The following is a 27,169-nucleotide window of genomic DNA, read 5'->3' on the forward strand; positions in this document are numbered from 1 at the left end:
GGGGGTTTTGGCCTCGAGACATGTAAGATTTTAGCTCCCTGAACAGAGATCGAACATGCACCCCTGCATGAGCCTGAAGTCTTAACCACTGCACCACCAGGAAAGTACCCCCCCCACCTTTTTTTTTTTAAGATAATCATAGTCTTTAAAAGCATTTTGCAAAGTGTATTCAGAAAGAGTGGCTGGTATCCCTTCCTTTCTTGTAGTAAACTTCAGTGCCGAATTACCTACAGCTGAATCTGTCTCACCGCCTGGCTCATACTCATCCAATGTTAGACAATAGATAAGGGTGTAGTTTCAAATTATCAGACTCCTCCCCATTTTCTCCTCCCTGCTGTGGCCCAGGTATGATACATACCAGCACACTGAGGCCCAAGAGACCAGACTTTACATCCCTGTAATACTTTCTGTCACCCTGGGCCTGGGCTTCGGAGATCATGGAGACTGCATTTAGGGGTCATGCGACTTAGATGTGAAGAGATGAAAGCTATAGAACGTGAGAATCAAGGCAACTCCCCAACAGGTTTTGACATCAGTAGCATTTGCAAACATTTCTCCTTTTCAAAATCTCGTGCTAAAGCTCTGGAGACAGCAGAAATATCTTTATTCCTCTCAGATATCACCAAGGTTAAAGTGCACTGTCTGTATCTCAGCCAATAAATTTGTTTCAAGATCAAGAGGGAAGTGGACACAGAGTTGAAAGAATAATGATATTCAGATCACCAGCTCTTTTTTTTTTTTTTTGGTCTCACTGCAGACTGTCCACTTGGTAATTTACCCTTGGACATTTTTAGTCTCAGGTCAGACTTCCTTCTGCCATTTGGCATTCTCCCAGGCACCATCCTTTTCCATCAGTCAGTGTAAACATTAGCCAAGCATAATTAGGAAGGTAAATCTGCTGTAGAAATTATCATGATTTCATTTAGAGTTAGCCAATGTTAGACAATGGATAGTCAGTTAATTTTCTTTTGCTGGAAATTTGAAAACAAATAACAGACTAATCATCTAGACACATCAAAACAGCATCTAAGTTAACCACTGCAGCTTGTTTTTCTGATAAGAATACATTCAGCTATGTTTTCATTTCAGTGTAAAGAAATGAGTGGTTGGCAGAGGAGAAATATCATATGACATCCCTTATATGTGGAATCTAAAAAGAAATGATACTAGTGAAGTTACTTACAAAACAGAAACAGATTCACAGACAGAGAAAGAACTTGTGGTTGCCGTGGGGAAGAAGGATGGGGCGAACAGATAGTCAGGGAATTTGGGCTGGACATGTACACACTGCTGATTTAAAATGGATAACCAACAAGGACCTACTGTATAGCACATGGAACTCTGCTCAATGTTATGTGGCAGCCTGGATGGGAGGGGAGTTTGGGGGAGAATGGATACATATGTATGTATGGCTGAGTCCCTGCGTTGCTCACCTGAAACTATCACAACACTGTCAATCGGCTATACTCCAATACAAAATAAAAAGTTTGTTTCCTCTGGCAAATTATATATATATTTATTTATTTATTTATTTGATCTGTTTTGATTTATTATTATCACAACTTATTATAGGCTACCTGATTTACAGATCAGTTAATTTCTTCCTTCAAAATAAATTTATTTTCTGGATAGTGTATTTTTTAAATTGAAGTACAGTTGATTTACAATGCTGTGTTCGTTTCTGGTGTACAGCAAACTGAATCTCTCTCACTCTCTGTCTCTCTGTGTGCATGCATGCTTTGTGTGTGCTAATTGCTTCAGTCGTGCCCAACTCTTTGCGACCCAATGGACTGTAGCCCCCCAGGCTCCTTTGTCCATGGGATTATTATTATATAAAGCAAGTCCCCTACATACGATCAAGTTCCATTCCTAGAGTCCATTCAAAAAAAAAAAGCAAAATTAAAAGTTTAAAAGAGAAAAAAAGAAATGAATCTTTGGGTTAGAAAACAGAAGCAGCAAAAAAACCAAAGGGAAAAGTAGGAAAGGACAGCAGTAGAAACCACTGTGTACCATGAAACTATCGGTTTAATTTAGGTATTTCCACTGCAAGAAAAGCTTACTCCTTATATTAACTTGCAGAAATGACAATCTGTTTTGCCAGAATGATCAACACTAGCAAGCAGCATCATACTGTTCAGCTGTGGATTTAGTCTGGAGTCATAGATGAGGATAATAAGTGGACTAGTAGCACCTTTCGGAGTGTGAAGTGGGCCTCCTGGACTGGCAATCTAACCCTGGTCCTGGCAGGGCCCCAAGAAAGCTTAAGGAAAGGGAGGGAGAGATGAGTGAATAATCTTTCCTCTTTCCCCTAGGATTTGCCAAAACAAGAACCTGGCATTGAATATTCAGAAACACTCCACAGAGAGTTGCTTTCATGGGCTGGATAGAAACTGATCCAGCTTAGAAAACAGAAAGTGAACACTGGGTGCTCTGTCCCAGTGTGAAGTGTAAGAGTCTGACATCTCCTTTTCTGCCCCATCACCAGGGTTTGCGTATTTCTCATGTTTTGCCACTCCAACACTTCGGTCACCTGAGGTGAAGAGCCATGGACTGCAGCACACCAGGCCTCCCGGTCCATCACCAAACCCCAGAGTTCACCCAAACCCATGTCCATTGAGTCGGTGATGGCATCCAGCCAACTCATCCTCTGTCGTCCCCTTCTCATCCTGACCTCAATCTTTCCCAGCATCAGGGTCTTTTCCAATGAGTCAGCTTTTTGCATCAGGTGGCCAAAGTATTGGAGTTTCAGCTTCAACGTCAGTTCTTCCAATGAACACTAGGACTGATCTCCTTTAGGATGGACTGGTTGGATCTCCTTGCAGCCCAAGGGACTCTCAACAGTCTTCTGCAACACCACAGTTCAAAAGCATGAATTCTTCAGTTCAATTCAGTTCAGTCACTCAGTCATGTCCGACTCTTTGCGACCCCATGAATCGCAGCATGCCAGGCCTCCCTGTCCATCAACTCCAGGAGTTCACTCAGACTCACGTCCATCGAGTCAGTGATGCCATCCAGCCATCTCATCCTCTGTCGTCCCCTTCTCCTCCTGCCCCCAGTCCCTCCCAGCATCAGAGTCTTTTCCAATGAGTCAACTCTTCCCATGAGGTGGCCAAAGTACTGGAGTTTCAGCTTTAGCATCATTGCCTCCAAGGAAATCCCAGGGCTGATATCATTTAGAATGGACTGGTTGGATCTGCTTGCAGGCCAAGGGACTCTCAGGAGTCTTCTCCAACACCACAGTTCAAAAGCATCAATACTTCAGCACTCAACCTTCTTCACAGTTCAACTCTCACATCCATACATGACCACAGGAAAAACCATAGCTTTGACTAGATGGACCTTAGTCAGCAAAGTAATGTCTCTGCTTTTGAATATACCATCTAGGTTGGTCATAACTTTTCTTCCAAGGAAGAAGCATATTTTAATTTCATGGCTGCAATCACCATCTGCAGTGATTTTGGAGCCCAAGAAAATAAAGTCTGACACTGTTTCTACTGTTTCCCCATCTATTTCCCATGAAGTGATGGGACTGGATGCCATGATCTTCGTTTTCTGAATGTTGAGCTTTAAGCCAACTTTTTCACTCTCCACTTTCACTTTCATCAAGAGGCTCTTTAGTTCCTCTTCACTTTCTGCCATAAGGGTGGTGTCATCTGCATATCTGAGGTTATTGATATTTCTCCCGCAATCTTGATTCCAGCTTGTGTTTCTTCCAGTCCAGCGTTTCTCATGATGTACTCTGCATAGAAGTTAAATAAGCAGGGTGACAATATACAGCCTTGACGTACTTCTTTTCCTATTTGGAACCAGTCTGTTGTTCCATGTCCAGTTCTAACTGTTGCTTCCTGACCTGCATACAGATTTCTCAAGAGGCAGGCCAGGTGGTCTGGTATTCCCATCTCTCTCAGAATTTTCCACAGTTGATTGTGATCCACACAGTCAAAGGCTTTGGCAGAGTCAATAAAGCAGAAATAGATGTTTTTCTGGAACTCTCTTACTTTTTCCATGATCCAGCGGATGTTGGCAATTTGATCTCTGCTTCCTCTGCCTTTTCTAAAACCAGCTTGAACATCAGGAAGTTCATGGTTCACGTATTGCTGAAGCCTGGCTTGGAGAATTTTGAGCCTTACTTTACTAGCATATGAGATGAGTGCAATTGTGCGGTAGTTTGAGCATTCTTTGGCATTGCCTTTCTCTGGGATTGGAATGAAAACGGACCTTTTCCAGTCCTGTGGCCACTGCTGAGTTTTCCAAATTTGCTGGCATATAGAGTGCAGCACTTCCACAGCATCATCTTTTAGGATTTGAAACAACTCAACTGGAATTCCATCACCCCACTAGCTTTGTTCGTAGTGATGCTTTCTAAGGCCCACTTGACTTCACATTCCAGGATGTCTGGCTCTAGGTGAGTGATCACACCATCATGATTATCTGGATCGTGAAGATCTTTTTTGTACAGTTCTTCTGTGTATACTTGCCACCTCTTCTTAATATCTTCTGCTTCTCTTAGGTCCATACCATTTCTGTTCTTTATTGAGCCAATCTTTGTATGAAATGTTCCCTTGATATCTCTAATTTTCTTGAAGAGATCTCTAATCTTTTTTCCTTTATTTCTTTGCATTGATCACTGAAGAAGGCTTTCTTATCTCTCCTTGCTATTCTTTGGAACTCTGCATTCAAATGGGTATATATTTCCTTTTCTCTTTTGCTTTTTGCTTCTCTTCTTTTCACAGCTATTTGTAATCTTTTTTTCACAGCTATCACCCACTCAGTGAACATGAATTTGAGCACACTTCAGGAAACAGTGGAGGACAGAGGAGCCTGGCATGCTGCAGTCCATCGGGTTGTAAAGAGTCAGAATTAGCAACTGAACAACAACAAATATTTTGCTTTCAGAATAGATCTAGATATGGGGTTCAAATCACTGGGTTTTTAAAAGTTCTTACAGGGATATCTATAAGATCACAAAATAGACAGAATGTTCTCAGACCAAGTAAACAGTGGTATTCTCTCCTGTACACATGTAGTTAGCCACAGCCACATGCCACAATGAGTTAAGCAGCTCACAGTAAATAATCCTGCTGAAATAACATCCTTAATTTTCTGAGCCTCAAATGAATTATAAAGATAATCCATTCACCAATTACATATATGCCCAGTGGAAGTTATTATGGTGCAGCAAATGTGTATCTTATGTCCACAGATGATGCTGTTGTTACATCCAGTGACAGAGTTTTCTCCTCGGATGATCTCTCCAGCCGCGGTAATGAGGTCACACATGGCCACTGAAATGCTCTCATTTCTTGTTGCTGGGGACCAAAATCCCCGTTTGTCAGATAGTTAGCCAGGATCAAGGCCATTATAGCAAAATAGGTTAAAGTTTGTGGCTCATTATTACTATCAAGGTTAATTTTTTACTACCAACAAAATCCACACAGCCTGTAAAATGAAGGTTTGTTATTTTTTTTAACTGTTGTGTGCTACACTATAAAGCAAGAAAGTACATTATGTACCTAACGGCTCAGATGGTAAAGAATCTGCCTGAAAAAATCAGGGTTCAATCCTTGGGTTGGAAATATCCCTTGCAGAAAGGAATGGCTACCACTCTAGTATTCTTGCCTGGAGAATTCCATAGACAGAGGAGCCTGGCAAGCTATGGTCCATGGGAGTCACAAAGAGTCAGACACAGCTGAACAACTAGCACTTTCACTTTCACATTATGTACATTATCTCCTATATATACATTAAATTGATTAAGGTAAAATATTATTTTTAGTAAATTATTATCAAAATAAGAATGATTGTAAAGAGGAATTCAATTACATGCAGATAATTAAATAGAATTATAAAGAGAACTAACGAACTGTTCCCTGAGAAGTAGCTAAGTCCTAATTTTGTTGCTTTAGACCAAAAACTAGGATAGAAGTTAGAAAACAAAGCATAGGTACAAAGTTTTGTTTATTCAAGTTATAAAAACTTAATGAAAATTAAAGGTAGAATGAACTGCTCAGCATTCATTTTGAAAAACAATTAACTACACAACTGGAAGGACTCATGCTGAAGCTGAAACTCCAGTACTTTGGCCACCTCATGCGAAGAGTTGACTCATTGGAAAAGACCCTGATGCTGGGAGAGATTGGGGGCAGGAGGAGAAGGGGACGACAGAGGATGAGATGGCTGGATGGCATCACCAACTCGATGGACGTGAGTTTGAGTGAACTCCGGGAGTTGGTGATGGACAGGGAGGCCTGGCGTGCTGTGATTCATGGGGTTGTAAAGAGTCGGACACGACTGAGTGACTGAACTGACTGATTGACTGACACAGCTATATCACTACCTCTTTGGAATTCTAAGTTTCAAATAACTTCAGCTTAGTTTTCTTAAGAACTCAGTACAAATTGTGTCTCCAAATTTTAAATATTGTGTCACTATCAAATAGTAACTGGCCGTTTCTAATATTAATCAACAGTAAATACTAACTAAAATCCATTTAGTTACCTACCCCATGGTTTTAGATAAACAGATAAATGAAGATGATGAAGCCTTTTCCCCTATCTTGTAAAGTCCAGATACAGGGTCACTAATTAAGGAGGTAATATTTGAGATTTTTCTTCCAGCTCTGTGACTATATATTTGGATAATTATCACTGAAAGAAAATGTACTATCCTTTTAATTTGATTATTATTCCATTCTTTCCTCATTCACAGGATATGTGCTTCAAAGCAGCATGATGTGAAAGGTGAAAGCAAGAAGTTTGCAGTAAAAAAAAATACAGGGCCTTTGCTCCACAAATTAGAGAATCAGTTTCTTTACAATGGAACTAAAAGCAATACTTTTCCTCACATTCCTCACATGATGACTTTCAAACGGCACCTTAAACATGTAATGTCTTTGTGTCTTAGTTTCTGTATATCTCATATTGTTGTTGTTGTTTAGTTGCTCATTCGTGTCCAACTCTTTGCAACCCTATGGACTGTAGCCCTCCAGACTCCTCTGTCCATTGCATTTTCTGGGCAAGATTACTGAAGCGAATTGCCATTTCCTCCTCCAGGGAATTTTCCAGACCCAGGGATCAAATTGGCATCACATCTCTGCGTCTTCTGCATTGCAGGTGAATTCTTTGTGGCTGAGCCACAGAGGAAGCCTACAGATCTCAGTTCCATTGCAACTTATGGAACCTATGTCACAAGATTATTCATGACAATTTTTTCAGTATCATGCAATTATAAAGTATAATTCACAATAGAAAATACTGTCACCTGTAGAAAGACCCATGCAAATAACATTTCATAACTAAAGAAAAGCCAGTTCTTTAAAAGTCATTTTCCCTGGTTTCATCCTTCTGGATATTTATCCAGTCTCAAGCTCTCTGTTTCTTCAAATGTCTGTCTACCACATATAACAACATACAGGCCATATACAGAGAAAATATAGACCATCAGCTTGCTTTTCCCAGGTGGTTAGTAAGTGGCTATGCAGGGCTATGGGTCTGTGACAGGGTGTGTGTGTGACTTCAACTCATCTTCCATCCCAGCCCTGAGCAAAGTAAAACAATCACCACCTCCTCTAAAGCCCCACACAGTGTTGTAAATGTTTCTTTACTTGTTCCTCCCCCTTGCTAAACTATGAGCACCTTGAAGAAAGGGAAACTACATCTAATTGTCTTTGTAACCCCCATACCCAGTATAGTATTGGTGAATAGCTGGAGTTCAGTGAATATACAATGAAATAAAATGAATGGATGTCTTTCTGGAGTCCAGTGGCTTTGTCAGAGCTTAAATTGATTTTTCGACTCCCATCCGGGTCAACGCTCTTTCTTCTACATCCTGAAGCAGGCTTCAGCAGAGAGCAATCTTGGGACATTTGGAGCAACAGCCATGAGAGAAAGAATACCACCTTCTAAAGCAACACAGATTGCAAGAGAAACAGAATACTGCCACTTAAAAATTCATGCGGTTTATCAGACGCTCCTTTAGAGATTGTGTATCATTTGTACACCTGGTGAAATCAAGCGATGTAAATCCAAAAATGTGATCAGGAAAAGAACAAAAGCAAAAATTTCATATTTAGAAATACCAACATATGCCTGTTAGGCTTTGTGGAAAGATGGCAGGCAGTTCTAGGTAGTCACCATCATGAGGAAAGTACGAATTTCATCTGCTGTTCAGAATTCTTAACGTGGCTTACACCGATTGTACTTCTTAAGGGTTTTCTGGGTAAATGGCCCACCTGTAGTTGAGAACGAGCATGAGAGTGACTGGGATAATGGAGAGAGAAAAACACACAGAGATAGAGGGAATGTGTAGATGGTGGGGAGAAGATGGAAGGACAGAGGTAAGGAGGTTAGATGTACAGCCAAATTAAGCTTTTAATATGAAATTAATAGCAGAACTTACTCAACATATGCATATTCACAAAGGGCACCTAATTCTCCCATTTTTTAGATCCACTATGAAGGGTCCTCTATTCTTGTTGGTGTTGACAGCCTATCCTTGTTTCTTTTTACTTGGGTTGCTCTGCCAAGAACAATTGAAGCCAGTGGAAAGCCAAGGAGTAAGAGGATCACAGACTATATATCGTTCTAAGTTCTGTATTTGTTTTCTATTACTTCTGTAACAAATTACCACAAACGTAATTGCTTAGGACAACATATTATCTTGCAGTTCTCTACGTCAAAAATCCAACAGGGGTCTCCATGGGCTAAAATCAAGGTGTCAGGCAATGTGTCCCCTTCTGGAAGCTCCAGGGAGAAGCTATGTTCTGCTAACTCATGTTGTTGGAAGAATTCAGTTCCTTGAAGGTGGAGTACTGAGGTCACTATTTTCCTGCTGGATATCAAGGGAGGTCTGCTGTCAGGTTCTAGAAGCTGCTTACATTCCTTGATTCATGGTCCCCTTGCCCATTTTCACAGCCTGCAGTGGTGAGTCAAACCCCTCTCACACTTCAACTCTCTCCCCCTGTTCGCATCTGTCAACCTCTGCCTTCCACATCCACAATTAAGGACCCCTACAGTTATACTGGGTCCACCTAGCTATACCAGAATAATCTTTTTATTTTAAGGTCTGTAAACTTGATTCCATCTCAAAGTTCCTTTGGCACATATGATAACATATACACCGGCATTAGGGGAAGCACACCTTTGGGGACCATTATTCTGCAAACCACACCTACCTTCACTAGACACAGGCCACAGCGTACATCCAAAAGGACCCTGTTCTTTGCCTACTGGAAAGATACTAGCCAGGAAACAAAGCTTCAGACAAGGCTGGGAGTGAACGTAAACAGGGCCTGTGTGTACGCACCATCAAAACGTCTCAGGCATTCACTCACACAACTGCACAAATGTTTACTGAAAACCTATTGTGGACCAAAAGTCTTATGGCAAACACTAAAATAGAAGATGAGTAAGTGCTGATATCTGAACTGCAGAAGATGACAGTAAGGTGATGGAAAGAAAGTTAGCCAACCACAATGCCATGTGCTAAGTGTATAGTGAAGGTAAGTATGAAGGCAGGGAAGAAGTCAAGTGGCGAAGGGCATTCTAAAGAGGCTTCTAGAAGGAAGTGAAGTGTGAATAACAGGGATGATACACTCAGAGGCTGTGAGTCATCAGGTGTGATAAAGTCTAGGACACATTTGGGAAAGTAATGGGAGATGAGCAGAAGAGGGAAGCAGGAGACAGTTCACCCATGTTATGTGTGTGCATCATAATAAAGAGTCTGAATGAGACCTCAGAGGCCATGAGAAAATCCATGAAAGGATTTTAAGCAGAGATGTAATCAGATTTTGTTTTTTAAAAGGTCACTCAAGAAGCAGATAGGGAAGAACTAAAATAGCAAACTTGAAAATAATTTCCAAGCTATTCACTCCGGGGTGAAAGAAAGCTCTGTGTATAAAATCAAGCCATAGACACTGGTAACTGTTAAACGTTACTTCCTCCTTCAGTCTCAATTTGTGAATTCTTCCTGGAAATTGTATAGGGACAGTATGAAGGCACTTCTTTTTCTTCATAATGTGCTGTGGCAATGGTCCAGGAATATCTGGAAACTGGAGAAGCAGGTCTCAAACTAGTCCATACCCCAGAGCACAAGATCTCCCACACAAGCATCTTTGCTTTGTTCGAACCACAGCCTTCCCTCCCATAAGCCCACTCAACCTCCTCCATCGCTAGACTCCTGGGAAATCATGTCACACTTTAAATCCAGCAAAAGACATTTTTATTTAAAGAAATCCTATACTTCCTTAACATGTTTTCTGAATCTAAAAGTAATACATTTCATACTCAAAAACTTTGCAAAAGTATAAAGAAGTTTTAATGTATTACAAATCTTTAATTTTTTTCTATTCTTTAATTGTCTTCTTTCTAGTAAGAAGCCTTCTAAGAATGTGATTATACTCTAAAGTTTTTTTTGTTACTGTTCTTTTAAACAATATATTAGGAGAATTATTTTGTCCTTAAATATTATTCTAAAACATTGTTTCAATGACTGCATAGAAGTCCACTGTATGAAAGTACTATGATTTTCTTAATCATAATTTATTAATCTTCTAGTATTGATTTTTTATTTTTTTGTACTATAATTAATACTATAATAAAAATATTTTAAGCATTTTTTATTTTCTGAGAATAAATGGACTCCTTTTGAAATAATTTTCTTGTGTATCCAAAAATATTTTTTTTAAGTTAGCCATGATTCTTTTTGGTGAAAGAACAGTCAGGACACAGCCAATGACTCAAATCTGCAGGGAGAGAATATTTTAATGCCAGGGATTAGCAATCTTTGTGACCCAATGAACTGCAGCCTACCAGGTTTCTTTGTCCATGGAATTCTCCAAGCAAGAATACTGGAGTGGGCTGCCATTTCCTTCTCCAGGGGATCTTCCCAACCCAGGGATTGAATCCTACTGTCCTGCATTGCAGGCAGATTCTTTACTGTCTGAGCCACCAGGGAAGCCCATAAGGATATACAAACGTTTATTAAACACCTACCATGGAACAACCACTATGCTGAATGTTGAGAAGGTAACCACAGCAAGACAGACACAGCTTACCCTCCCTGAGTTCACAATCTAACCAGGTAGAAACACAGAGAATAACACTGGAGAATGACATTAGAACCAACACAGAAATTGCACCTATAAATAATTTTTTCAGGATTACTGAGTTTGTTTTTTTTTTAGGGCTGCTGATTTTTAAGGCTCATTGTCTATACTAGTTCCTCATCCTTCACAAATATTAATCAAAGTTACTCCCACATCTACCCCCACTGTTTCATTAGATCTTAGACCCTTTGCATCAGAGAACATTTTGCCTTTGTTAGGACTGTAATATCTCATCTTGAATTTTGAAAAATGGCTCCTTTCTCCTATAGAAGGTCACTCAGCCATACTCTATTAGCCCTGATGCTGCTAAGTCACTTCAGTTGTGTCCGACTCTGTGTGACCCCATAGACAACAGCCCACCAGGCTCCCCCGTCCCTGGGATTCTCCAGGCAAGAACAGTGGAGTGGGTTGCCATTTCCTTCTCCAATGCATGAAAGTGAAAAGTGAAAGTGAAGTTGCTCAGTCGTGTCTGACTCTTCGAGACCCCATGGACTGCAGCCTACCAGGCTCCTCCGTCCATGGGATTTGCCAGACAAGTGCACTGGAGTGGGGTGCCATTGCCTTCTCCCTATTAGACCTACCCTAGTGGTATTCTTAGATCCTGATATGTACATCAGTGTTTGAGGAACACAGAATTCTTAGTGTCAGAGCCAGTATCTTCCAGGTAATCATAATCTTATATTTGTCTTTTTAAAGGTTCCCAAAATTATGTTTCTTAATATAAAACAAATAAGGAATGAACTTGATGATCTGTTTAGCTTTTTAAGACTTAAATGCAATCATTTCCTTTCTGCTTGCAGCAAACTAGGCACTTTTTAACTCAAAAGTTTTCAAAAGAAGAGTATTTGCAAAACAAAGAAGGGCAAATGATGGGGGGAGGGGAGAAGTGTAAACTTCTGAAAACTGTGCTAAACTTTCACAATTTAATAGATAAGAATGAATACTGCTGTTTAACTAGATCCAGTCTCTGAAATATCTAATTAAAACTGATGTGCTTATTTAGTTTCCAATTCATCACAGGTGGGCCCACATTAATGTGAAAATGAGAGTAAATTACCAGCATTTGGCAATCTCACTGAATGTCATTCACATTATTAGCTCAAATCTCAAAATGCATTTTAAAATGTGGTTCATAGGTAGGGCACTGTCTCTCCACACAAATAAAAACCTTCACTGGTGGGCTGAGGGAATTTCACTTTTGTGTAGGGGGCTCCCAGGGGCAAAGTCCACTTACTCAATACACTCACCACTCTGTGATCCAATGGAAGCTGCCCGTGGAGGGTGGTAGGGTGGGAAAAGATGCTCATTCTCTTCCCAGTTTTAACATCTCCTGGGAATGACTGTTTAGTTTGGCCCAACTCTCTTCTTGGGCTTCCCAGGTGGCACTAGTGGTAAAAAGCCTGCCTGCCAATGCAGAAGACGTAAGACATGCAGGTTTGATGCCTGAGTCAGGAGGATCGCCTGAAGGAGGGCATGGCAACCAACTCCAGTATTCTTGCCTGTAGAAACCCATGGACAGAGGAGCCTGGTGCGCTACAGTCCATAGGGTAGCAAAAAGTCAGACACGACTGAAGCAACTTGACACGCATGCAATTCTCTGCTACCTTGTCAACCAGAACTTTACGTAAAATTCAGATCATTTCACTTTCTGGAGGGGTGCTTTCCTAGTAGCCCTTCATGAAGAACAGCAGCTCCTATGCCATCCGAGTAGAGGGCCACAACCCCGCCACAAATGGGCCCTGAGCCCTTCAGCCTTTCTCTTTTCACATCTACAAAGTGCAAAGTCACCTTCCATCTAATTTATCAGCAGAAGGCTATCTACAAACACATGTTGATATGCATTCTGGATCATCTCATAGATTACCATCTTTGGCGACAACAGGAGAGCACTCAACTTTGTTCAGTCCATACAACTTGGACTGACATTCAAGTTCACAATCAAAGGAGGGGCTGAGAAACAGTAGGCCCAGGGTATCCCAAGGAGAAGCAGGACCCATACCAAAGACAGTGAATCCACTGGGGTCCAGGCCCCCACACCCCACCTCTTCTGTTTCCTCATCAGTAAATGAAAAGAGAGGCCACATCACCTACAAGGGTCCTTCTCTCCAAACACCAAACTTCTCTATGAGCGAGTCAAATCTGTCTCAGGGTTCTTTTGAGAATAAGTTTTCAAAGGATGAGGCCTGGGGATAATGAAATTCAGAACGAGGTTCAGGGAGGAAGTGGTTAGCATCTGAAAGGATTTGAACCATTCCCACAATGTTGAAGCCATCTTTCTCCAGAGAATTGAACTTGCTTGAGTCAAAAGGGAATGTCTTCCCCTGACATGGGCAAAATAGAGCTCTTTAATCAAGTTAACACTAATGGAATTTGTGACTGTTAGAAAAGAGGACCACTACACTCAAAAAAATTAAAGATTGTTTCACTAATTAGGGAGTTGTTTTTCTTCATGTACCAAGAAGTCAAGAGCAGTTGCAATAGAACTAAGTCCCTCTTAGCCTCTAACCCAGTCACCCTTAGATAATGCTTGTCATCTTATGACCATGAGATAGCTGCTACAACTCCAACCATCACACCTATAATCTGCAGAAAGAAAGGAAGGCAGAGTGATAAATTTATCCAGTTTACCTGGGACTGTTTGGGTTTTAAAACCAGAAGTCTCATATCTCTGAAACTTCCACAATTCTAGGCAAACCAGGACAGTTTTTGCCAAAAATAGAAGCCTACAATTGGCTGGCTCTGTCTCATTGTTTTAAGTGAGGTCCTACCCAAACAACTTCTGCTCAAACCTCATTGGCTAGAACTTAGTCACATGGTACCCACTTGCAAGGAAGGCTGGGAAATGCACATGGCCACCTACCAAAACTTTGTATCTTGGTAAGAAAAGAACAAAAGGCAATCTCTCTCACACTTAGAAAGCCTGGAATGGCACAGTCCATGAAACCCCACAGTGTTCCTTACCCCTAATACTCTCCTCTGAGCCTAAGAGCATCCATAGGGTCGGTTATAAGTACCTGCAACAACAAAGATGATAGAGACTCAGGAACTTATCAAATCAGAGAGCCAATTAGTTGAGAAAAGTTGGGGTGTGTTACTAAAACTATAACTGCCTGGAGGCTCCCCGTGGGCTCTGGATCTCAGGGTCCTGTGTCACATGCCCCCAGCAAGGTGATAGGGACTGTGTTCCAATGACACCCTTCCAATGAGTGCGCATCTCCATTCTGTATCTAAGCTCCAACAAGCAGAAGAAAGATGCAGAGTCCTACGAGCACTGACAGGGCCCTGATTAGGGATTAAGTTTTCTCCAATCCCATCTTCACCCAACCACAGAGCATCGTTTTGAAGAATCATTTGTGGTAAATGAAGAGAGAGGAGCTGTAAGGGCAAGAAATTGCTACAGAGTAATAGGAAAGAAGTGCTATCGTTTGATGAGGGTAATAACCTTTCTAAACTAGTGTCCTACTGCATTAGATTTTCCATGAAATTATTTAAAACAGCAGGGAATCCAACATCCCCACATTATTAACCTCTAGCGTGTGCTTACTGAAGAAAATCCAAAGAATATTTATGTGTCTCGTGCAGAGGTTGAAACTTAATGTCACAGACTGAAGCAAGAAAGCCATGGAATCCTCCCTGAGCTGTCTTTTGTCAGTAATGGGGATCACAGCTACATTTCCTGCCTGGTGAACATGCCAAATTGTTCTTCAACCTATCACGATAAGCAGAGCATCAGTCATCACTTCCTAGCTTTTGGCAGTTTGTTCTATAGAATAGGTCTTATTTGTAGTTGGTCCTCACTTTTCAGAAGCACTACAAAGTTGATATACAAAGCACTGTCTTCTTTTCAGATTCCTTCCTAGGAGGAAACACAATGGTCTGAAAGCCTCACCCCCATAGCCCTGTAATTGTTGTAATAAACCGTGACACCACCTACATGAAGGAGAACATCCAGCCGCAGCTGATCACATTATTTGGGAGTAAATCTGTCACAACCAGAGTCACTGTAGAAGTGTTATGGTCAAACATGTTGAATTATAGCTAGATTTTAGCATTCATTATAATAATTATATTATAACCACCATTTCATCATAAAAATGAGTTTCATGATGACATTTTGTTCTTTGTTCCAGGACTTGCAAAATTCCCAAATTGCAAAAGGAGCTTAGGAATCATGTTCAATCAAGGTTACAAAATGTAAGTTTTTACAGATTTATGGGTTTTTTAAACAGCATTCAGATAAATGATAATTAATATACAGGCAAGCTTGCTAACACTGATTGGATTCCATACTCCCTATAAGTTAGAAGGATTTAATTTTTACATTTTTTTGAAGAACTATGCATGTATAAATTATAGGTAGTTGTGAATTCCAAAGCTATAAATATACTGGAGGACCCTGGTGGTATCATGCTGAACAGCTGTTTGCAGAGAATAAGCCTCTCCAGTACCCTGAGGAAGGCATGGAATGTTGAAATGTTGGCTAAATGTTAAAATTGTTCAAAGAATAATATCCCTGAAAACAAAAGGGAAATAGGAATGATGTCCTTGGGTTTATAGCTTGATCTGAATAAACTCTGTCAAAACCCCTCTCCAGTCTCTCCTCTGCCTCCCCTCCCCTCCCTTCTTTCCTTTCCAGAGCAATTTAGTTCAGAAGCCATTAGCCAGAGCCAAACAAGGTAGGTTACTAGGGAGAAGAAGAGGGCAGGTCCAGTGAAAGTGATAATCACTCAGTCATGTCTGACTCTGTGACCCCATGGACTGTAGCCCGCCAGACTTCCGTCCGTGGAATTCTCCAGGCAAGAATACTGGAGTGAGTTGGCCATGCCCTTCTCCAGGGGATCTTCCCAACCCAGGGATCGAACACCAGTCTCCTGCATTGCAGGCAGATTCTTTACCGTCTGAGCCATGGTGGTCCAGAGTTGTATATTAGAGCCCAAGATGGGTGAGAACAGCACCCAGGAGGAAGAAGAGTAGCCTGGCACAGGGTGCTGGAGCCAGACGTGTCTGTGATGAGGGTGGAGCCTAGGAGGCTTGACAAGGCCTCCATGCATGGAGGGGAGGCAGCAGTGGACTGGCACAGATGCCAGAGTCCAGAGGGAAGGGGCAGGTGTGCTGGGGAGGGCACCTGAGCCCAGGTGTCAGAGCTCAAGCTGGGTGAGGAGGATGTTTACATACAGGTCCCAGAACTGGGTGTCAGAGCCTCAGTGAGGTGAGAAGTGTGTTCAGATTGGGGGCATAACCCTATGGTATACATAATCTTTAGTCCTCTGAAGAATTATTTGTATTAAACACCTGTTTTACATAAGTCATATACCTGTCACAAAATGCTTCTAACTTTTTAAAAATTTCCATTTTGAAATAATTACAGATTCACAGGAAGTTGCAAAAACAATACAGAATCATCACATTTATCATTTACCCAATTTCCTCCAATGATTACATCTGATGTAACTGTACCAAAGCCTGAAAATTGACATTGATAAATGTGTGTGTTTAATACTATTCTCGTTTGTCACCTACAAGTTTTTGCAACCACATCAGAACATTCCATAGTTACAAAAGATCTCCTTCAGGCTACCCTTTTATAGTCACTCCCACAAAAAAAAAAAAAAAAAAAAAAGGAACGAAAAAACACAAAAAAACTCCCCTAACTCCTGGAAACCACTAATCTATTATCCCTATTTATAATTTTGTCATTTTGAGAATGTTGTGTAAATCAAATTATATACTATTTGAATTTTTTTCACTCGGCATAATACACTTGAGAATAAAGTTGTTACACAGATCAATAATTCATTTCTTTTTATTGCTAAGTAGTATTTTACAGTATAAATGTACCAAAGTTTATTAACTATTTGCCTTTTGCAGGACATTTTGTTTGTTTCCAGTTTTGACTATTGCATATTAAGTTCCCATGAACATCTGTGTATAGAAGGGAGAGGGGAAAAGGACTTTCTAATGAAGAAAAAATTACTTATAAAGAAGACTACTGGGGAAATTGAAAATTTTTAATATGGACTACACATCTGAGCGATTTCCTGGTGGCTCAGCTGGTAAAGAATCTGTCTGCAATGTGGGAGACCCGGGTTCAATTTCTGGGTAGGGAAGATCCCCTGGAGAAGGAAATGGCAACCCACTCCAGTACTCTTGTCTGGGAAATCCCATGGACAGAGGAACCTGGTGGGCCACAGTCATGAAGAGTCGCACACAACTGAGCGACTAACACTTTCACTTTCCTATAAGACTCATGTGTTCTTGTTTTTAGGAAATGCACACTGAAATATTTAGGGATGAAGAGATGCTTTACCTCTCAATTTCAAATGGTTATGGAGAAAATGAGGCAAAATTTAAACAATTTATAAATCTGGCTATAGGTATACAACAATTCTTAGCACTATCCTTAAAACTTTTCTATAATTTTGAAATTATATTAAAATTAAAGATTACAAAGAAAAGTACTATCAGAAGGACAATCCTTTTTGCATATTTTAGTTGAAGAGTCTTTAAAAGTTAAAAAGTATTAGATCTGTGTCCAGTATAGAGAACTTTTATCTATCATCTAAACAAGTAAAATGTAGTACTAGCCTTTATCTTTCTTGCCCTCCACTCTTCAAGTACAATTATCAAGAAAAAGATCTGATCAAAGAGATTTTTTAAATGATATACATACATATAAGAGTTCAGTTGACTGGCAAAGCTTCAGGGTGGTAACATTAAATGGTGATGGTGGTTTAGTCACTAAGCTGTGTCTGACTCTTGCCACCCCATGGACTATAGCCCGCCAGGCTCCTCTGTCCATGGGATTTTCCAGGCAAGAATACTGGAGAGGGTTGCCATTTCCTTCTTCAGGGAATCTTCCCTACCCAGGGGTCGAACCTGGGTCTCCTGCACTGCAGGCAGATTCTTTACCAACTGAGCTACCAGAGAAGGAGAACATTAAATGATCTCCAGCTATAATGTGAGCCCTCAGTTTTATTTTTCTTTTTACAGTGGGCATGTTAACAGAGATTGTCCTAGCCAATTCACCTTTAGATACTGTTCTCCACAATACATACTATGTAGTTGCACATTTCTATTCAAAGTGAAAGTGAAAGTCGCTCAGTCGTGTCCAACTCTTTGTGACCCAATGGACTATACAGTCCATGGAGTTCTCCAGGCCAGAATACTGGAGTGGGTAGTCTTTCCCATCTCCAGGGGATCTTCCCAACCCAGGGATTGAACCCAGATCTCCCACATTGCAGGCGGTTCTTTACCAGCTGAGCCACAAGGGAAGCCACATTTCTATTATGTGTTTTCAACAGGAGCAATATGTGCTATTATGGGAGGCTTTGTGCACTGATTCCCATACACACACACACACACACACACACACACACACACACACATATATATAGTATTTGTATGTAGTGGAGTATTATTTAGTCACAAAAAAGGATGAAATCCTGCCATTGGCAACAACATGGATGGACTTTAAGGTATTATCCTAAGTAAAATAAATTAGACAGAGAAGGACAAATACTCTATGTTTTCAATTGCATGTATGTAAAATTTTAAAAACAAACACATATAACAAAACAGAAACAGGACCATAGATAAAGAGAACAAACTAGTGGTTCCTAGATAGGTAGGAAGTGGGGGAAAGGGTGAAATACATGAAGGGGATTAAGGGGTACAAACTACCAGTTATGAAATAAGTAAGCCATAGGGATGTAATACATGGCACAGGGAGCATCACTGATAATATTGTGATTACTTTGTATGGTGTGTAATGTATGAAAATATTGAATCACCATGCTATTCAACTGGAATGAATATAATATTGTAAATCAACTACACTTAATAAAAAAAGAAAAAAAAAAACACTTCATCTTCTTTTAAGGTATTTTTATTTTCCTGCTTTTTGACAAAATGTTTCTTAATCTTCAGCAGTAATATATCAATATGGAGTGGCAGTTTGACAATATGGTTCTCACTTTTCATGGTATAAATTCAAAGACAAATTGTGAACAAGTCAAGTGAAACTTGTCATTCACAGCTGTGAGGTCACACTAGTGAATTATAAGCTTTTCATTATGTCAGAACTGTGAATTACAGAGACTTTTTTTCTGTATTTCCTGTCAAATAATGTATTAGTTCCCTCTCTATCTCAGGATTTTGCTGCATGCCAGAACCAGAGAACACAGGGGCATTACTGTGGCAATTCCAGATAGAACAATAGGAATTCATGTGTATCAGAAGAACGTGAAAGAGGAGACGGTGATGATTTTAAGCTGTACAAGTTCAGAGTCATTCCTGATGAGCAGTTAGTTTTCTCAGAATTGAAGCCATTGCCATTCCAAACTAAGGGACGTTATCTTTTATTGTCTCCTCCTTGTTAATACCATCAACTATCATTTCTCAAAAGCCACTAAGGGTGTCATTCTATGCTGTTTAAAAAATTAGAAGATACTTTCTTGTTAACATTAACCTCATAATTATTACTGCTATCATGAAACTCTAACTCTTCATAATTTGCATAGTGCTTTCATGTCTTATTTATCATTCACATTGACCCAATGAGGTCATATTATATGAGTATATAGCCAATATAATTAGGTATATATAGAAAAGATATTCCCTGATTCACTGACAAGGAGCTCGAGGTATAGAAAGGCTCCAAGAAATGATAGAGGCTTAACCAAAATCATGCCACAACTAAACATCAAAAGCAGGAATCTTTACTCAGGTTCTAAATCTAGACATCACTTCCCACATTCCACAAAACTTCCTTCTCTCTAGAAGCATGCATGTGTGCTGCAACTCAAATAAATCTTGATGCTTCAAACAGTCCAGTGTCTTCAGTGAGACATCTGGAGAAGAGTCTCATATTCTAAAGTAATTTTTTAAAGAATTTCAACAACTGCACTTGTAAATCTTAACGAAAATCTACTCAGTTTCAGTTTATGCCCCACAGTCACACAAACTCTTGCTTCCACTTGGTCACTCAAAACTCCTCCTGCTCAGAATCAATACGGTGTTTGCCATTTGTTCCTTTTCCCCTTTCTTGTGTCTTTCTAATCCTGTCCATCTCTCAGTAGTCCCCTGATTCTGCACCATGAGAGTCCCAGAACTGACCACACCCAACCAAATGCTCTTTGAAGTTCAAGGAGGTGGACAAAGGAGACAAACATAAAATTATTTTTCATAAATGACTGGGGTACTGGAATTTTGTAACACACTCAATAAATCTTATTTCAATTTTTGTAGTTTTTGATCTTGCTGGTTTGAAGATTGGAGTACTGATGACAATGTGATTGTATTAATGCTGTTCAGTTGCTCAGTTGTGTCCAACTCTTCGCAGCATACCAGGCTTCACTGTCCTTCACTACCTCCTGGAGTCTGCTCAAAATCATGTCCATTGAGTTGATGATGTCATCCAACCACCTCATCCAATATTGGCCAGCATCCTTTCCTGTGCCTCAAATAGTCCAACATTCGTGCAATTCCCTAAATGTATCATGCCCCTTATAGCTTCTAGACAAGTGCTTCCCACATCTTGTACATCATGAAACACTGGGATAGACAGCAGAAATTGCTGCAGTGACCAGAGGCATTAGTGTCTGTACTGAGATAACCTATTTGAGGCATTCCTCAGCTCTATGTCTTTCAACACATGTTGCTTTTCTACCTAGAGTAATCTTCCTTTTCCTTCCCTCCAGTTTCTTCATCTAATCAGCTCCCCGTCATCCTTCAAGAAACAGCTTAGGTGTTACATCTCTCAGAATATCTCCCGTGGCTCTTCCAAAGTCAATGAACTTGACTGATGGGCCCCTAGAATTTCTGGACTTATGCTCATTTTAGCTCCCCATACTGACTGGTATTTACCTCCATCTCCCACTAGACCATAAACATCTTGAGAATAGGAGCTCCATTCTATGTATATTCCATATATATTCATTTTTATATTTCTAGAGGACCTAGCAAATGGTAGGCACTCAATCACTACCATTTAAAGAATGAATGAACTAGTGGACTCTCCTAGATATATGGTTCTAGATGTCATTGGTGGGGCTCACAACTCCACTCCTAAAAAAAATAACTCATCGCTGATAGTCCTGGCAGTGTCTTCCCAACCTAATCACTCATTACTCTGACTACATAACATAAATTTTAGATAAATAGAACAACTTTTGTACTCTCATTCTTTCAACATTCTCAGTTATGAATGGATGAAGGCAAAGTATTCATTCCACAGTTATCTACTGAGTACCAGCTATGTGCTTTGTGTACTTTCCTTCACAAAGTTCAATAGATTTGCAATAAAGAACAGACATTAAAACAGTAATTAAATGATAAGTCATTGTTGCCTTTATGATGAGTGCTGCAAGTTTCTCAGTTTGCGATGAGGACAGACAATGACACATCTAACTTGGGCTGTGACAGCCAGTTGACATCCTACCTCCTCATCTCTCTTGTTAGCTACAGTTGTTTCCAAAAGGTCTTACTGGCAGGACCATGAGCCTCTGGGAAAGAGCTGAAGGGAAAATAATGTCTTTCTTAAAAGGAACTCATCTACCAGAGGCTCCACGTGTAGGGAAAGGTTCTGGTCTAAGAATATCTATCCAAGCATTCAAGTCACTCAAAGAAAACTGTGGTTTTCACACTTTCACTGAATATGTGCTTATTTCATTTTTTGAAATATCCTTTTTTCTTCACTTATCAAATACTTAAATAGGGACTTCTCTGGCAGTCCATTGATTAAGACCCCATGCTTCCAATTCAGGGGGTGTGAGTTCGATCCCTGGTCAGGGAACCAAGATCCCACATGCCACAATGCATGGCCAAAAAAAAAAACTTACATTGTGGACCACATGTCTCTCACATCCCAGAAGCCCTTCCTCTAATCTCTGTGCACCTCCACCACCTAACTTGATGCCACTTCATTCAGCAAGTGTCTCCAACTTCCCCTAACCCAGGTGTGTCTTCTGACCTCCTGTACCTCTCATGTAGCCTACCATTTTCTACTGTTATTATCCTTAGAGATATCCTAATTTTTGAGAAAGAGACAGCGAGGAGAGGAAACTGGCAGGAGAACAGAGCTGCTGAGACGTGATGGGCTGGAGAGCAGACAGTCCAACCACTGATGCGGACCACCATCCTCTAGGAGTCAATGCTATCATAAGCAGGACGGGGAACACAAAGGACGTTCCAGATTTAGTCACTATCTCCAATTGGCTTCTTGAGAGAAAAAGAAGGAAAATAGTATTATAATCTTTTTAGGCATGATTCATGAAAAATGTAAGTATACCAAGATAATTGAGCCACCCGTAAAGTGGAAAGTCGGTGTGCATACCTGATTCATGGAAGATATGATATGGTTAAACATATATGTTATGGTATATGGTCCAACTTAGTATTTTTAAATTGGATAATATTGACTTAAAGCAGTTTTTTCTTAGTTTTCAAAATAGTCAATGCTAAAATAGCACCCATCAAATGTGTCCCTTGACTGTTATAACAAGCTTGTCCTAGATACAAAAAAACTAATTGCAGTCTGTTTTTCTCCCTTTTCTATAAATACATTCTAAACAAAGGGTTATGATCTTACTTAAATAAATACTAATATATTCCTTGAAAAAATAAATGAATTTCTTTCTCTTGGCATTGTCTTTACAAGAGCCAGAGCAACAAAAAATGTAATCTTGTCCAAAAAATGCATTTTCAGTGACACTGGGACTTCTGGAAAGCAGTCATTACACACCAGCTTATTGAAGGAGTGTATTTTACTCAAGAACTTGACTGAGTCTTCTCATGAAAAAGTTATACCTACTTATGTTTGTGCCTTTAGCGGTCAATTGATCTTTTGACCTGCCTTAATTACAGTCATTTTTTTTCTAAATCCTGAGACTAACCAACCTTTCAGAAAACTGCAAAAGTTTAATTAGATTCACAGAACCAACTCCATTACAAAAGCAAATATTTTGAGCCAGCTAGAACTATACTCGGGGTTCTTAATCTGAATATTTTATCATTAGATTTGCTTCTCACTTTAGAGGTGATATCAGGGAAGCCCAGGTGGCTTAGTGTCAAAGAATCCACCTGAAATGCAGGAGATGGGTCAGAACAGCCCTCAGAGTAGAAAATGGCAACCCACTCCAGTATTCTTGCCTGGGAAATCCAAATCCCATGGACAGAGGAGCCTGGTGGGTTACAGTCCATGGGGTCACAAAAGAGTACGACACGACCTCACAACTAAACAACAACAAGCTATGTATTCAGTTCAGTTCAGTTCAATCACTCAGTCGTGTCCAACTTTTCACAATCCCATGGACCACAGCATGCCAGGCCTCCCTGTCCATCACCAACCCCCGGAGTTTACCCAAACCCATATCCATTGAGTCCGTGATGCCATCCAACCATCTCATCCTCTGCCATCCCCTTCTCCTGCCTTCAATCTTACCCAACATCAGGGTCTTTTCCAACGAGTCAGTTCTTCGCACGAGGTGGCCAAAGTATTAGAGTTGGAGTTTCAGCTTCTGCATCAGTCCTTCCAATGAACACTCAAGACTGATCTCCTTTAGGATGGACTGGTTGTATCTCCTTGCAGTCCAAGGGACTCTCAAGAGTCTTCTCCAACACCACAGCTCAAAAGCATCTATTCTTCTGCTCTCAGCTTTCTTTATAGTCCAACTCTCACATAACCATATATGACTACTGGAAAAACCATAGCCTTTACTAGATGGACCTTTGTTGGCAAAGTAATGTCTCTGCTTTTTTCTTTTTTGGGGGGGGGGGGGAGGGGAGAGCAGCAAGATGTTTATTTATTTTTTTTTTTTTTGACATGACTGAGCAACTTTACTTTCTTTTTTTTTCTTTTTTTTTTTTAATTTTAAAATCTTTAATTCTTACATGTGTTCCCAAACATGAACCCCCCTCCCACCTCCCTCCCCATAACATCTCTCTGGGTCATCCCCATGCACCAGCCCCAAGCATGCTGTATCCTGCGTCAGACATAGACTGGCGATTCGATTCTTACCTGATAGCATACATGTTAGAATGCCATTCTCCCAAATCATCCCACCCTCTCCCTCTGAGTCCAAAAGTCCGTTATACACATCTGTGTCTTTTTTGCAAAAATCTGCAAGCAATAAATACTGGAGAGGGTGTGGAGAAAAGGGAACCCTCCTACACTGTTGGTGGGAATGCAAACTAGTACAGCCACTATGGAGAACAGTGTGGAGATTCCTTAAAAATTTGCAAATAGAACTACCTTATGACCCAGCAATCCCACTGCTGGGCATACACACCGAGGAAACCAGAATTGAAAGAGACACATGTACCCCAATGTTCATCACAGCACTGTTTATAATAGCCAGGACATGGAAACAACCTAGATGTCCATCAGCAGATGAATGGATAAGAAAGCTGTGGTACATATACACAATGGAGTATTAGCCGTTAAAAAGAATTCATTTGAGTCAGTTCTGATGAGATGGATGAAACTGGAGCCGATTATACAGAGTGAAGTAAGCCAGAAAGAAAAACACCAATACAGTATACTAACACATACATATGGAATTTAGAAAGATGGCAATGACGACCCTGTATGTCTCTGCTTTTTAATATGCTGTCTAGGTTGGTCATAACTTTCCTTCCAAGGAGTAAGCATCTTTACATTATCATTATTATAGTATTAATTTATACTATATACTACTCTTTGTTATTTCCAGTATCATCCAGTGTCTATGATCTAGGCTACCTTTTTTACCTACCTCCTCCCCAACCCTACTGCCCACCAAGTTTATAAAATACTCAAGCCAATAAAAGGCACATGGAACAGATAAGATGATTGTAGTGATGATAGGAAGCAAAGAGTAGATCAAGAGGTCATGGTGAAGTCTTGTGGAAAAGTAAAAATACGCATATGTCCTCAACCCTTTTATCCATCCACAAAATTGGAGTAGTAGACACATGCCCTCAAAAGGTTGCTGAGAAACTTAAATTAGATAATTAAGCCATTTAAAAAACATGTGTCAAGGGCTTACTGTGTGCTCACCAAGAATAAGATTGACAGTCTATGTCCTTATGGAGCCTATATTCTAGCTGGAGACACAAATTTTACTCAACAATTTCCTTACAGTTGTGAGAAGGCAATGGCACCCCACTCCAGTACTCTTGCCTGGAAAATCCCACGGATGGAGGAGCCTCGTGGGCTACAGTCCATGGGGTCGCTAAGAGTTGGACACGACTGAGCGACTTCACTTTCACTTTTCACTCTCATGCATTGGAGAAGGAAATGGCAACCCACTCCAGTGTTCTTGCCTTGAGAATCCCAGGGACGAGGGAGCCTGGTGGGCTGCCATCTATGGGGTCACACAGAGTCGGACACGACTGAAGTGACTTAGCAGCAGCAGCAGCAGCAGTGATTAAATATTAAGTAGAAGAAGAAAGGTATGCAAAAAGAGACCACTAAAGAAGAAAAGTACTTTTCTAATGCCAAACCATAGGAGTCAGAGAAGGCTTCTGTGAGGGAGGAATGTTTAGGCTAAGATCTTAGGGATGAACTGTTAATAACTCTGGTACAAGGAAGTCTTGGCAGGGGAAATAGCACGTTTCCAGTCTTCAAAGCTAGGAGGGGGAGTGATGCATTTAAAAACAGAAATAAAGACTGTGCAGATCAAAAGACAGGCTTACTGCTCATTAGAAAAGATTCAGGCTCTCCATCTCAGGCTTCCTCTCTTTTAAGACTAAGCACAGTTGCCAGCAATTCAGGAGACTGGGATTTGATCCCTGGGTCAGGAAGATTCCCAGAGGAGGAAATGGCAACCCACTCCAGTATTCCTGCCTGGAAAATTCCATAGACGGAGAAGCCTGGTGGGCTACAGTCCATGGGGTCACAGAGTCGGACACAACTGAGCGACTAACACAAACACCCACACACTGCAAATGCAAGTGTTAGATAGGTCTCTTGATGTTTCCCTGGAGGAAATGGGGTTTTAGAGATATATATTGAGAGACATAGAGAAAAACTAAGAAAATCAACAAACCATAGTAATTAAAAGCTCACCTGCCTAGTTTGAATATCAGCTTTGGCACTTATTAAAGATTTGCCGTTTTCTTTCAGGGTATAGAAATCAAAGGAAACACTCCCCAACGTGTTTTATGGGAACAGAACAGCCTTGACACAAAACTTCACAAGGACATCATAAGAAAGAAAAATTACAAATCAATATCTCTCATGAACATAGATGAACAAACCCTGATGAAAATTCCAGTAAATAGAATCCAGATATGTAAAACGAGATAATGAGGGTCCCTTGGACTGCAAGGAGATCCAACCAGTCCATTCTGAAGGAGATCAGCCCTGGGATTTCTTTGGAAGGAATGATGCTAAAGCTGAAGCTCCAGTACTTTGGCTACCTCATGTGAAGAGTTGACTCATTGGAAAAGACTCTGATGCTGGGAGAGATTGGGGGCAGGAGGAGAAGGGGACGACCCAGGATGAGATGGCTGGATGGCATCACGGACTCGATGGACGTGAGTCTGAGTGAACTCTGGGAGATGGTGATGGACAGGGAGGCCTGGCGTGCTGCGATTCATGGGGTCGCAAAGAGTCGGACACGACTGAACAACTGAACTGAACTGAACTGAAGCTGAATTTATTCTAGGAATACAAAGTTGGCTTAACATTTTTTTAAAACCAATCATAATTCAACATGTTAACAACATTAAGGGAAAGAATCATATAATCATTCAAATACAGGCAGAAAAAACACTGATAAAATTCCATTTCTATTCAATGTAAACACTATTAGCAAAGTAAAAACAGAAGAGAACTTGAGAACTTTCTTATGATGACACAGGGTACTTAAAATAAAAAACATACAATGAACATTATGGTTAATGCTGAATGTTGAAAGCTTTCCCTTGCGAAAAAACCAGAAATAAAACAAAGATGCTATCATCATTGACCAAGGTAATGGTTGAGATTCTAAGCAGTCCAACAATGGCAAGAAAAATCTAAAATAATCAAAAATATAAAAGGAAGATGCAAATGATATAATATACAAGCAAAATTCCAAAACA

This window comes from Budorcas taxicolor, chromosome 14 (genome assembly GCF_023091745.1).
Source record: "Budorcas taxicolor isolate Tak-1 chromosome 14, Takin1.1, whole genome shotgun sequence".
Lineage (NCBI taxonomy): Eukaryota > Metazoa > Chordata > Mammalia > Artiodactyla > Bovidae > Budorcas > Budorcas taxicolor.